This window comes from Medicago sativa, chromosome 8, assembly GCF_051527215.1.
Source record: "Medicago sativa cultivar Bolivia chromosome 8, Bolivia_mono, whole genome shotgun sequence".
Lineage (NCBI taxonomy): Eukaryota > Viridiplantae > Streptophyta > Magnoliopsida > Fabales > Fabaceae > Medicago > Medicago sativa.
Window position 1 is genome coordinate 34,078,205 of NC_140756.1, and position 12,782 is coordinate 34,090,986.

Genomic DNA, 12,782 nt, shown 5'->3' on the forward strand with positions numbered 1-12,782 from the left:
TATTTACTCATCAATCTATGCATGGTAATTCCCTAAATAATGCAAGCAGTTGAGTGTTATATGCAGTTTTAAATTGTATTGCTTTTGATATACATTTGAGTACTTCATTTTCTGATAATTCCCTTTTATCTCTTCTCTTCAAACGGTTCTTGTAGTTTGGATATGTATACTCCTTAAGTTCTTGGTTTATGACTACAGCTTCAAAATTCAACTTTGATTTATATACAACGATGAATTGAAGCTTACTTTAGATGATACACATTTTTTCTAATCCTTCGGTACAAATATATGTCAACAAACGAAATTGAAAACATACATCCTTAACAAAAGTATAGTGATGCCACAACTGGATACACAAGCTGAGGACAGACACATTTTGTATTAAAATAATGATCGAAAGTACACTGTGAAATCCGCATACAAATAAAATCAAGGTATTTTTATGGAGAGATTCTATATGATCTTTACCAATAAGAGAGAACCTTATAACCAAAGGATTTCGTTGCTCAACACTTTCCCCTTGTAGTCATTGTTGTCAAAATCCCGACTTAAATCCTAAAATCCAGGATTTTGCAACTTTCATCACCTTCGACGACTCAAATCCATAGTAGAATCCCAAAATAAGCAAAATTCATCGATTTTGATTGCGATTTTATGATTTCATACAAAATCACAGGATTTTAAAGGGTTTTGAATATTTTTGTCCATTTTGTTTAGTCATTTACGTCTAAGTATTTTGTCGTAAAATCCATAGATTATATACAATTTATAGCATATATTTAGCATTATTTTTGTTTTGGAAAAATCTAGGGGTGTGCAAAAATGTGGTTAACTGAATTGTATCCATAAACTGAACCAAACTGAATTGCAAAAAAACTGAACCATATTAAATGGTTTATGAACTGAACCACAAATTTAAACCAATTCAGTTAACCAAATTTAATTTAAAAACTATTTTTAACTTGTTTTGAACTATTTAATATTTACTTTTACAAATGTTTAATCAAATTTCTTTTAAAATATTTATAAAGTTATAAGCAGAGCAGGCTTATATATAAAATAAAAAAAATAGTTACATAAATTAAATTGGTGTAGTGGTTTGTGATGTTGCATTTGAGAGAAAGGTCTTGGATTCAACTCTCATGTTGGATAAATTTTTTACTTAAAATATTATTTAAATTAATTTAAGTAAGTGACAGCCACCACTTCATCTTGTCGGCGCCTCCACCAACCACCTGCAACCACCTCACTCTCGCCGGAGCTCCGCCGTTGACACCACCGGCGGCCACTCTCCCATCACCTGCCACCCTCTCCTTTATACATATTTGTTGGAACAAAATGTGTTTAACAATGAACCTTAAAGAGTTTTGATGATAACAAGGTATTAAAAATTGTAAATTGGACTAGCTAATATTTGTTCAAGTGTACAGGACCATAGTTAAAAAATTTACATCATATAAAGGTTTTGAAGAACAAATAGAGAGCTATGGACTAAAAGGAAGCTTGAAAGCATCTGAAAAGAAGTGCATCTGAAGTCATAAGTGCTACTGAAGAATGATGACGTCATCAGAAGCTGAAGATCATCAGAAGCTGGAAGTCATCAGAAGCTGAAGGTCATCAGAAGTTGAACTTCAACAGAAGCGGATAGCCTTCAGAAGCGAATGGTCATTAGAAGCAGATAGTTCAGAAGCGACTTCATCAGAAGCTGAAGCTCATCAGAAGCTGATTATCACCAGAAGCTGAAGATCAACTGAATTTGAGAAATTCAAGGATTCAAGAGCTGTGTCATGAATCTAAACTCATCAAAGGACAACAAAAGATCAGTGGAATTTTGAAACGGTCATTTCAAAGGTGTTTGAAGACATGTGCTTGCAATTTTGGACGAAAGCGTTGACATTGTACTTTGTACGAACTGTACAACCACCTTCTCCACTACTCTGTTTTGTGTTCACACTACAAGACAAGAAAACAGCTCCAGAATACGGCTTCGCCTGCATAGATGTTCCTTTGGATAAGGAATGGATTTCAAATTGGTTCTTCATAGGACAACAACCAAATCAGGCAAAAGATCATTGGTGAAAGATCAAGCTTCAACAACGACTCTTTGATGTGCTGGCAATTTCATAACGTCTCTTTCACACCTCTATATAAAGGAGTGAAGACTTAGAGATTTGGCAATGCTGAACGAAAGACTCACAACATTATTACAAGTGCCAAACCTCTGCTGAAATTGTTCTGCATTCACTTAGAATTTTTGTGTCTCAAAGTTTCATCTTAGAAATTCTTAAGTTATTGAGTCTGTATCTGATTTGTATTGTGAGCACCTCTGATTGTATATCAAGTGTTCAACCTTAAATAATTTTCTGTGTAATTTTGTTTAGTTACAAGTCTCTTGCAGTTGTGCTTGAGCAGGGAAGTCTCTTGATTGTGTTCTTGAGCATAGGAAGACTCTTGCAAAGTGTGCTTGAGCAAAGGAAGTCTCTTGCAGGTGTGATTGAGCAATTGTAATCAGATATTACTCTTAGTGAAATCTCCTTGGAAGTGCAAGGGGGACTGGACTACTTCCGGATTGTGAAAGGAACCAATATAATTGCTTTGTGTCGTTCTTCTTCTCTCTCTCTGTTTTATTCCTCTGCGTGTAGATTCTGATTATCACTTCAGAAGCTGTTTCACTTAGCTTATGATCAGTGTGTTCAGTTTTAGGAGAATCGAAAAATTTTTCAAAAACACAATTCAACCCCCCTTCTTGTGTTTTTCTCACCTTCAATTGGTATCTAGAGCCTTGGTTCTGTTGATAACACCTAACAGTGTAACAGTCCAAGATCAGAGAAAAACATGTCTGACGAATCTGTTTCTGGAAATGGATCTGGCAACAACAACAAAAGTGTTGCATATGATTACAATGTTGACAAGAAATCCAGTGTTGGAAAGATTCCAAAGTTCAACAGAGATGCTGAAGAATTTTCTTGGTGAAAAACCAACTTCTATAGTTATATCATGAGCTTAGATGAAGAACTATGGGATATTCTAGAAGATGGTGTTAGTGGCTTAGACCTTGATGAAGAAGGAGCTGCTGTGGATAGAAAGAAACATACTCCTGAGTTAAGGAAACTCTACAAGAAGCATCATATTATCAGAGGAGCTCTTGTCACTGCCATACCTAAAGCAGAGTACATGAAGATGAGTGACAAATCCACTGCTAAAGCTATGTTTGCTTCTCTCTATTCTAACTACGAAGGCAGTAAGAAGGTCAAAGAAGCTAAAGCTCTCATGCTTGTACATCAGTACGAGTTATTCAAGATGAAGGATGATGAAACTATTGAGGAGATGTACTCAAGGTTTCAAACCTTAGTCTCTGGGCTACAAATTCTAAAGAAGAGCTATGTTGCTTCTGAGCATGTGAGCAAGATACTCAGAAGCTTGCCTGCAAGATGGAGACCAAAGGTGACTGCCATTGAGGAAGCTAAAGATTTAAACACTTTAAGTGTCGAAGATCTTGTTTGTTCTCTCAAAGTTCATGAGTTAAGTCTTAATGAACATGAGTCTACTAAGATGAATAAATCAATAGCTCTTCCATCCAAAGGCAAGTCATTAAAAGCTCTCAAAGTGGTTGAATCTGAAGAGGAAGAACAATCAAGTTCAGATTCTGAACCAGATGCTGCTGAAATGGCTATGCTCTCCAACAGACTTCAGTATCTGGCCAAGAAGAACAGAAAGTTTCTAGGAAGAAGGAGTAACTCCAGAAGCTCAAGGAAAGAAGATCAGAAGGGATGCTTCAACTGTAAGAATCCTGGACACTTTATTGCTGAATGTCCTGATCTTCAGAAGGAGAAATCAAAGGACAAGTCAAAGAATTCAATGTTCAAACCAAGTAAATTCAAGAAGCAGATCAAGCAGAGTTTAATGGCAACCTGGGATGATTTGGGAAGTGAATCTGGATCTGATAAAGAGGAAGCTGATTGATAGAGTCAAACCGCAAGTGCACGGCCTATCGAAGTAATAGTAGTTAGTAAAAGTATCGTTCCGCTAGGGAGTTGTTCAACTTAATTAACCTTTAGTGAATGATTAGAGGGAGAGAAAGTTTAGTAAAAAGGGGTTTTGATTGCTGAAGATAAAAACAATATTAATAAAAAGCCTCGGGATCATTGGTTCAACATAATGACAAATCCTTCACTAGACAAGACCTAAACATCTAATTTCATGGTTTACACACTAATTTCTAAAGACCGGTTTCCCTTAGCCCCTCACCTTTCCGATGAAAGTCCGGTGAGAGTTTACTTCTAGCAACCAAGCCTATTTCGCTGACATGATTACTAGAAGATGCATAGAGGATTGAAACTACTCTTTGTCTCAATAATTGCAAAGACTATTTCACTGTTTTGCAATTATTGTTTAGATTCACTTGTTCCAACATCAAGACTCCGCTCTCGCTTTATGAATTGATGTTTGGGATGATGGATTAACGATTATCAAACCCTCCGCTTTCGCTTCCACAGTTTGATAATTGTTGATCCATGTTAAGACGGTGAATCCAGATTAGAAATTAGGGTTACATAGAAATTAGGGTTTAGGATTGTTTTGTTTAGGATTGAGTCATTAGACTCCCCAACAATCCCAAGACGAAGAAGTCTACTCACTCATGTTCATCGTAGACATGGGGGAAGAAGAGAGAAAAACAGTAAAATAAATTGCAAAGAAAGTAAAAGGAAAATAAAGAATTTTTATTGAAATAATACTTGAAATAAACAAGGTAAAGGGTGAATGTTTATGGTGGAGAGCTACTCTATTTATAGCTTTACAATTGACTTAGAAACTAATCAACTAAAGGGATAAAACGGTAAAGCTGCAACAGGGTAACTTGGGCCCAAAGAAAAAGCTGCAAAAGTGAATCTGGGGACGGGCACGGCCGTGCCAAGCTTCTGACTTTGGGGGAACATATTTTTGTCCCGTATCCTCGTATTCTTGTGCTGTATTTTCTCCAGTCCTCTTTCTTTCGCTCCAAGGCACCTTCCACCATATATTCATTCCTAAAATAAAATAAAAGACAATTTAAAGTAAAATATTCTAAAAGGAAATAAAATGCAATATAATTAAATCAAATCTTATTTAAAACTAAACTAAATAAAGCATTAAAATAGACTAATCTATGACTCATCAAACTCCCCCACACTTGAATCCTTGCTTGTCCTCAAGCAAAAGGCAATAGACATAGCAGCAACAAAAGATTTATTCATGGCAATATTAAGAACACATGTCTCAAAAGAAAGGCTTCGCTTCAAGTACACTAATTACAATTTCAAATACTTCTCATGAACCTATTCTACCCAACATCAAGTCTCAAGTGAGTGTGTGTGCAGTCCAACCCTTTTCTTGCTCCTGTATAAGACAGATATTATGAGGAATAGGTTCTATCCTTAATGCTAAAGTAACCGAGAAAAGTCCTTTCTTCATTTCATATAAGAGTGATGGGAATTTAAGTTAAAATCAGATTAGATTAACAATTAAGCACAAGGGGCTGCAGATGCTTAGGGGCTATCTATCCTCGTAGGAAGTCTTCTCGGATGTAATTGTCCTTTCCCCCTAGATTCAAAATCACCCTAAGCAGTGCTTAGGGGACACTACGACTCTAGACACTTTATTAGCCCCCCCCCCCCCCCCCCCCCCCCACACACACACACACACACACTTAGGGGAAGCATTGTCCTCAATGATTCAAAAAGAAAAGAAATTAAAAAGAAGAAGAAGAAGAAAAAAGAAGGAGTAGAAGAAGAGTAGTAGAGAAGAGAAGGGAAGAGAGGAAGAGGAAAGCTCACAATTTATTGAGGTCCATAAGGAGGACCTTGAAGTTGGAGGTGTTGCATCATCCTTCGGAGCATTTCATTGTTTTCATTGTTTACACGGTTGCCTCTTTGGACATCGTTTCGAAGCCCGGATAACTCAACACCTTGTCTTTGTTGCTCGGTGATCATCCTCTCGATCTCATTGTGAATCCATGCCCATCTTTGATGTCCATCAAGTTCACCGATTTCATGGCCATGGTGCCCCTCTTGGTGCAAGTTAGCACCTTCTCCCATGTCATGGTGCAAGTTAGCACCGACTCCTTCATCATCTTGCTGCTCTAGAACCTGCACATCATCAACATACAACCAATTTTCTTCCACCTCGGTGGTAGTCCGAGATGGGTTAGGAAGTAAAAACAAGATAGGCACATTTAGCTTGAGTTGGTAATGGAGGGGTGGACGTTGTTTAATGAAGTTCATAGCAATGAGGGTATCTATGTTGAGTTTATTGTTGCCCTCAATTGGTTTGATCCCCTCATCTTCACCTACTCCAAAACACCTAGCTATGTATGTAATGATGCCACCCACCACTATGTCGCCCTTACCGGCTGGTTTATTACCTAAGAAGTCTAGGTAGTCAATCAAATAGAAACATGTGTTGACGGGGTGGTTGTGGAGGATTGGCCATAACATGAACAACTCATCGGTTCTAGTATTTCCTAGCTCGGTTCTACCCCAAATAGTGCAAGCCATTGCCCTTTGGAGGTACCTAAGTACGGGGTTGTGGATGTTGCTAGCTTTGTTGGCTCTAGGAACATAGTTGGAAACGCCGGTGATACGTGTCCAAAAGGCAGCTGGGTCGTAGTTAACCGATTTTAGACTAGGATCCCAATGATCATGAATATATCCTTCATTTGCAAAACCTAAGGCCTCACAAAAGTGCTGAAGTGACATGTCATAATCAATATTCATCAACCGAAAAACAACTCTATGGTTAGGGTTATCATAATCCAACTTATCTTTAGTGAAAACAATTGAGCTTAAAAATTCATAAGTGAAATTTTCATAACCCCGCATAGGTTTCAGCAAATCAGTCCAACCTAATTTTCCTATCAACCTAGAAACATCATCAAAAAGCTCTAGCGCGTCCAAAGTATTGGGATCAGGATAACGAGAAGGATGCAAGTGTTTAGAGATTAGAATTTTATACCTGTCCCTTTGCTTGTTGTTTTTGAACTAGATTCCATGATTCTTCACTTGTGCTTGCTTCTTTGGGGGAGGTCCTCCTTGAGAGCTTGTTGGTTCCTTACCACTTCTTCTTGAAGCCATTGACCCTTGTTGCAATTGGTTTGAAGTTTTAGGGTTTGGGAAGATTTTTGGTGGAAATGATTGGTTTAGGTTGGGGTTGATGTTTAAGGAAGGTTTGTTGGTTTGGATGTGGAGATTGGTTAAGGTTTTGTGGTGTTTGGGTTAGGTTTTGAAAGATTAGGGTTTTGGTGAATTATGGGTTTGGATGGATGAAAGATGTTTTTGATTGGTGGTTTTTGTTTTGGATGAAGTTTGTGGTTGATTGGTGAAAGAATTGAGTGATTTGGTTAAGATTTGAGGGAGATATGAGGGTTTGAAGGTTTGAAGGTTATGGAGGTTTAGAATGAAGTTTGAAAGATAAAAGAGGGTTGTTGTTTGTGAATGAGGAAGAAGAAAGAAAAATTTGTATATATGGGCAACAAGAGGTCGGGCACGGGCCGTGCCACCTATTGGCACGGGCCGTGCCATCTTCCTGACTTCATCCATCACTTTTTTTGCTTAAAAACTTGGCACGGCCGTGCCATACCTAGCACGGGCCGTGCCACCTTTCTGGTACTGGGGGCTTCAGAATTTTTCAATTTCTCGATTTTTTTCGAATCACACTTGGACAATTACCTACAAAAATACTTAAAACAAAGAAAAACAAAACAAAAGCAATTAAAAGCAATTACCTACAAGTTTCATGGTAGAACGATCAGCTAGCTTCAACTCTATTTCGGTAGGTTTCAATTCTCCTATCCCTATCCTTTTAAGAAGAGACAAAGGCAGCAAACTAACACTAGCTCCTAAGTCACATAAGGCTTTGTTTATGGTTTCATTCCCAATTTCACACGGTATGGCAAATCTACCTGGATCTCTAAGCTTAGCGGGTGCTTCTTGGATGATTGCACTAGTTTCCTTGGCCAAGGCTATTGTCTCATTATGCTCTATAGCCCTTTTCTTTGAAAAAATTTCATTTAAAAACTTGGCATATAGAGGCATCCTAGACAAAGCTTCAGCAAAGGGAAGTTTAATGCAAATCTTCCTAAGTATGTTAACAAATTTTTCAAACTTACCCTCTAGTTTAAGCTTATCAAGATTTAAGGGGGATGGAGTTTTGTTTTCTTCAAGCGGTTTTGCTTCTTCTATCACAATTTTATCACCTAAAGGCTTGACACTTTCTTTCCCAATGTTTTTAACCTTAGCAAAAGTTTCGCCTAACTTACTACCCCCAAAAGATATGACATTAACTTGGGCTTTGGGATTGGCTTCGGTTTGACCAGGAAAGACTCCCGGTGTTTGGGAAGAGGTAGCCACTTGTTGGGCTATTTGAGCGATTTGAGTTTCAACCATTTTAGAGTGAGTAGCAATAGAATCAACCTTGCTATTGAGCTTGGAAAGAGAATCATTCAGAAATCCAGTTTGGTTTTTAAGTTCTTGAAGTTGTTTAGTCTGGTTGGTAATAGAATTTTCCAACAAAATTTCCAAATTGGATTTCTGAGTGAATCATTGGTTGTTTGCATAACCGGGTGGTGCTACTTGTCCATAGGGATTTTGGTTTTTATAAAAATTTTGATTTTGTCGCATCCCTTGGTTGTATTGAGCATAATTCATTTGCTCAACACCATTAATAGCACTACCTAGTTGGCAATCAACACCAGCATGACCAGTTATACCACATATTTCACAAGAAGGAGTAGAAGCAGAATTGATAGCACTAACATTGAGTTTTTCAAGTTTTTCAGTTAGTGTATCAATTTTAGAAGCAAGGTGGTCATAGTTAGAGACTTCGTACATACCTGCCTCCTTTTTGGAGGATTAAGAACTAGTGATGGCTCTCTCGTCGGTCCATTTGTAATGATTTTGAGCCATGTCTTCAATCAGGGCATACGCCTCCGTGTAGTTCTTGTTCATAAGTGCTCCACCTGCAGCTGCATCAACAGACATCTTAGTGGTATAAGACAAGCCATTATAAAAAGTGTGGACTATAAGCCACTTCTCTAGGCCATGGTGGGGACAAAGTCTTAGCATTTCTTTGAAACGCTCCCACGCATCATAGAGAGATTCCCCATCTTTTTGGTTGAACCGCGTGATTTGGTCTCTAAGTTTAGCGGTTTTAGATGGTGGAAAGAAACGGGCAAGGAATGCTTGGTTGACTTCGAGGGAATGGAACCAAGCGCTAGCTCTATCCCTTAAGGAAAAGGGAAAGAGATGAAGTCTTACGGCTTCTTGGTTCTCCTTCATGGTTCCACTAATTCGTAGGAAAACAGAGATGTGAAGATTGGGATCCTCAGTGAGGGATCCCGAGAATTGGTTTTGCTGCACCAAGTTAGGTAAGGCAGGCTTAATTTCAAAATTGTCAACCGTTGGGTACACAATAACAGCTTGTGGCTCAGCCGTAGACGACGTTGCATACTCTTTGAGAGTGCGATTGGCCATGGCGGTGTTACTTCGTGCGTCTCTCTTTCGTTTATGCAAATACCTTTCGATCTCGTTGATTATTACAACTCAATTTATGATTTTTCGCATTAAAAATTGAGAACCTAAGAAGTTAACAATGACAGAAAAATAAAAAGTTAAAAATAAAAACGAAAAAGAAAAGAGAAAGAAGAGAGAATTCTAATCACTAAGAAAAAGCTAATTAAATTAGTTAACTCCCCGGCAACGGCGCCAAAAACTTGATAGAGCCAAACCGCAAGTGCACGGCCTATCGAAGTAATAGTAGTAAGTAAAAGTATCGTTCCGCTAGGGAGTTGTTAAACTTAATTAACCTTTAGTGAATGATTAGAGGGAGAGAAAGTTTAGTAAAAAGGGGTTTTGATTGCTGAAGATAAAAACAATATTAATAAAAAGCCTCGGGATCATTGGTTCAACATAATGACAAATCCTTCACTAGACAAGACCTAAACATCTAATTTCATGGTTTACACACTAATTTCTAAAGACCGGTTTCCCTTAGCCCCTCACCTTTCCGATGAAAGTCCGGTGAGAGTTTACTTCTAGCAACCAAGCCTATTTCGCTGACATGATTACTAGAAGATGCATAGAGGATTGAAACTACTCTTTGTCTCAATAATTGCAAAGACTATTTCACTGTTTTGCAATTATTGTCTAGATTCACTTGTTCCAACATCAAGACTCCGCTCTCGCTTTATGAATTGATGTTTGGGATGATGGATTAACGATTATCAAACCCTCCGCTTTCGCTTCCACAGTTTGATAATTGTTAATCCAAGTTAAGACGGTAAATCTAGATTAGAAATTAGGGTTACATAGAAATTAGGGTTTAGGCTTGTTTTGTTTAGGATTGAGTCATTAGACTCCCCAACAATCCCAAGACGAAGAAGTCTACTCACTCATGTTCATTGTAGACATGGGGGAAGAAGAGAGAAAAACAGTAAAATAAATTGCAAAGAAAGTAAAAGGAAAATAAAGACTTTTTATTGAAATAATACTTGAAATAAACAAGGTAAAGGGTGAATGTTTATGGTGGAGAGCTACTCTATTTATAGCTTTACAATTGACTTAGAAACTAAGCAACTAAAGGGATAAAAGGGTAAAGCTGCAACAGGGTAACTTGGGCCCGAAGAAAAAGCAGCAAAAGTGAATCTGGGGACGGGCACGGCCGTGCCACATGTTGGCACGGGCCGTGCCAAGCTTCTGACTTTGGGGGAACATATTTTTGTCCCATATCTTCGTATTCTTGCGTTGTATTTGCTCCAGTCCTCTTTCTTTCGCTCCAAGGCACCTTCCACCATATATTCATTCCTAAAATAAAATAAAAGACAATTTAAAGTAAAATATTCTAAAAGAAAATAAAATGCAATATAATTAAATCAAATCTTATTTAAAACTAAACTAAATAAAGCATTAAAATAGACTAATATATGACTCATCACTGATGAAGATGCAAAGGTAGCAGTTGGGTTAGTTGCGACAGCAACTTCAGAAGCTGGATCAGAATCAGATTCTGAAGATGAAAATGAGGTATATTCTAAGATTCCCAGAGATGAACTTGTTGAGTCACTTAAAGAACTTTTTACACATTTTGAAGTAAGAACCAATGAGTTGAAGGATTTAAAAGAAAAATATGCTGATTTGGTAAAACAGCAAAAATCAACTCTATTGGATCTAAAAGCTTCTGAACAAGGACTTAGGGGCTTTGACTTCATGTGTAAAACTTATGAAGATCAGCTCAGGTTCTTATATCAGAAGCTACAAGAAAAGTGTAATGAAAAACCTTTAAGCAACCATGAAATTGCTCTTGAAGATTTTATCATATCTGGCATTGACATAAGCAAAGTGGCTTCTATGATTTATAGCATTTACAAGAACAATGGCAGAGGAATTGGTTTTCCAGAAGTTAAACTTGAGAAAACCAATCTTAAATCTTGTTGTGAATGCATCAAGGAAGGTCTGAAAACCTTCTTTGTACCTGAAGGTGCTGAGTTGGAAACTGTTGTTCAATCAGAACCTGAAGCTTCTGGCTCTAAGGCTAAGATTACTTCAAATCCAAAGAACTCTAAGCCAAAGGCTATGATCAAATCTGAATCCAAGACTTCAAAGATCAGGATCCTAAAAAGATCAGAACCTGTTCCTCAGAGTCTGGTGAAACCAAAATCTGAGGTTCTGAAGTCTAAGTTTCAGAAGAAGACAGTTACTGCTTCTGAAGTACCAAAACCTAAGGTGATGGTTAATCTGAAGCAATCCAACTCACAGCACAAGGTACAGGAAGTGAAGAGTAAAACCTCAAGTACTAACCTTTCAGGACCCATAGGACAATGGGTACCTAAATCTGAAAATGTCAATGATGCAGGTATGTCTAAGAGCAGCACCAAAGCAAAAATCATGGTACCTAGACAGCGGTTGCTCAAGACACATGGCAGGAGAAAAGTCCAGCTTCCTCAGCCTAACAATGAAGGAAGGAGGAAGTGTGAAATTTGGAGGCAACCAAACTGGAAAGATCATAGGTACATGAACTATTGGTAATTCCTCTACCTCAATTAATAATGTATGGTTGGTAGATGGTCTTGAACATAACCTTTTGAGCATTAGTCAATTTTGTGATAATGGTTATGATGTGCTTTTTGAGAAAACCAACTGTATTGTAATCAACAAGGAAGACAAATCCATTGTGTTCAAGGGAAAGAGAGTTGACAATGTCTACAAAATCAATTTTTCTGAACTGGCTGATCAGAAGGTGATTTGCCTTCTATCAGTGAATGATAAGAAATGGATGTGGCACAGAAGGTTGGGACATGCTAACTGGAGATTAATCTCTAAACTTAGTAAGTTACAACTTGTCAAAGGGCTACCAGACATTGACTATCATTCAGATGCACTCTGTGGTGCATGTCAGAGAGGGAAAATTGTGAAATCATCTTTTAAAACCAAAGACATTGTTTCAACCTCCAGACCCTTGGAACTACTCCATATTGATTTATTTGGACCAGTTAGTACTGCATCCTTATATGGAAGTAGATATGGATTAGTCATTGTTGAAGAGTATAGCAGATGGACTTGGGTGAAATTCATTAAGAGTAAAGATGTTGCTTGTGATGTATGCAGTAGTTTCTGCACTCAAATTCAATCTGAAAAAGAATCAAAGATTTTGAAAGTCAGAAGTGATCATGGTGGAGAATTTGAAAATGAGCCATTTGAAGCTTTTTGTGAAAAACATGGAATTGTCCATGAATTCTCTTCTCCTAGAACTCC

The 12,782-nt window shown here is 37.8% G+C and overlaps 1 non-coding gene across 1 annotated transcript; it reads left to right on the top strand.

The window, feature by feature from the left end:
* The first annotated feature begins 9,069 nt into the window (after positions 1-9,069).
* Positions 9,070-9,176, top strand: LOC146898662 (small nucleolar RNA R71). The gene has a single exon (XR_015024296.1). It is a non-coding gene; the product is annotated as a small nucleolar RNA R71 (small nucleolar RNA).
* The last annotated feature ends 3,606 nt before the right edge of the window (positions 9,177-12,782 follow it).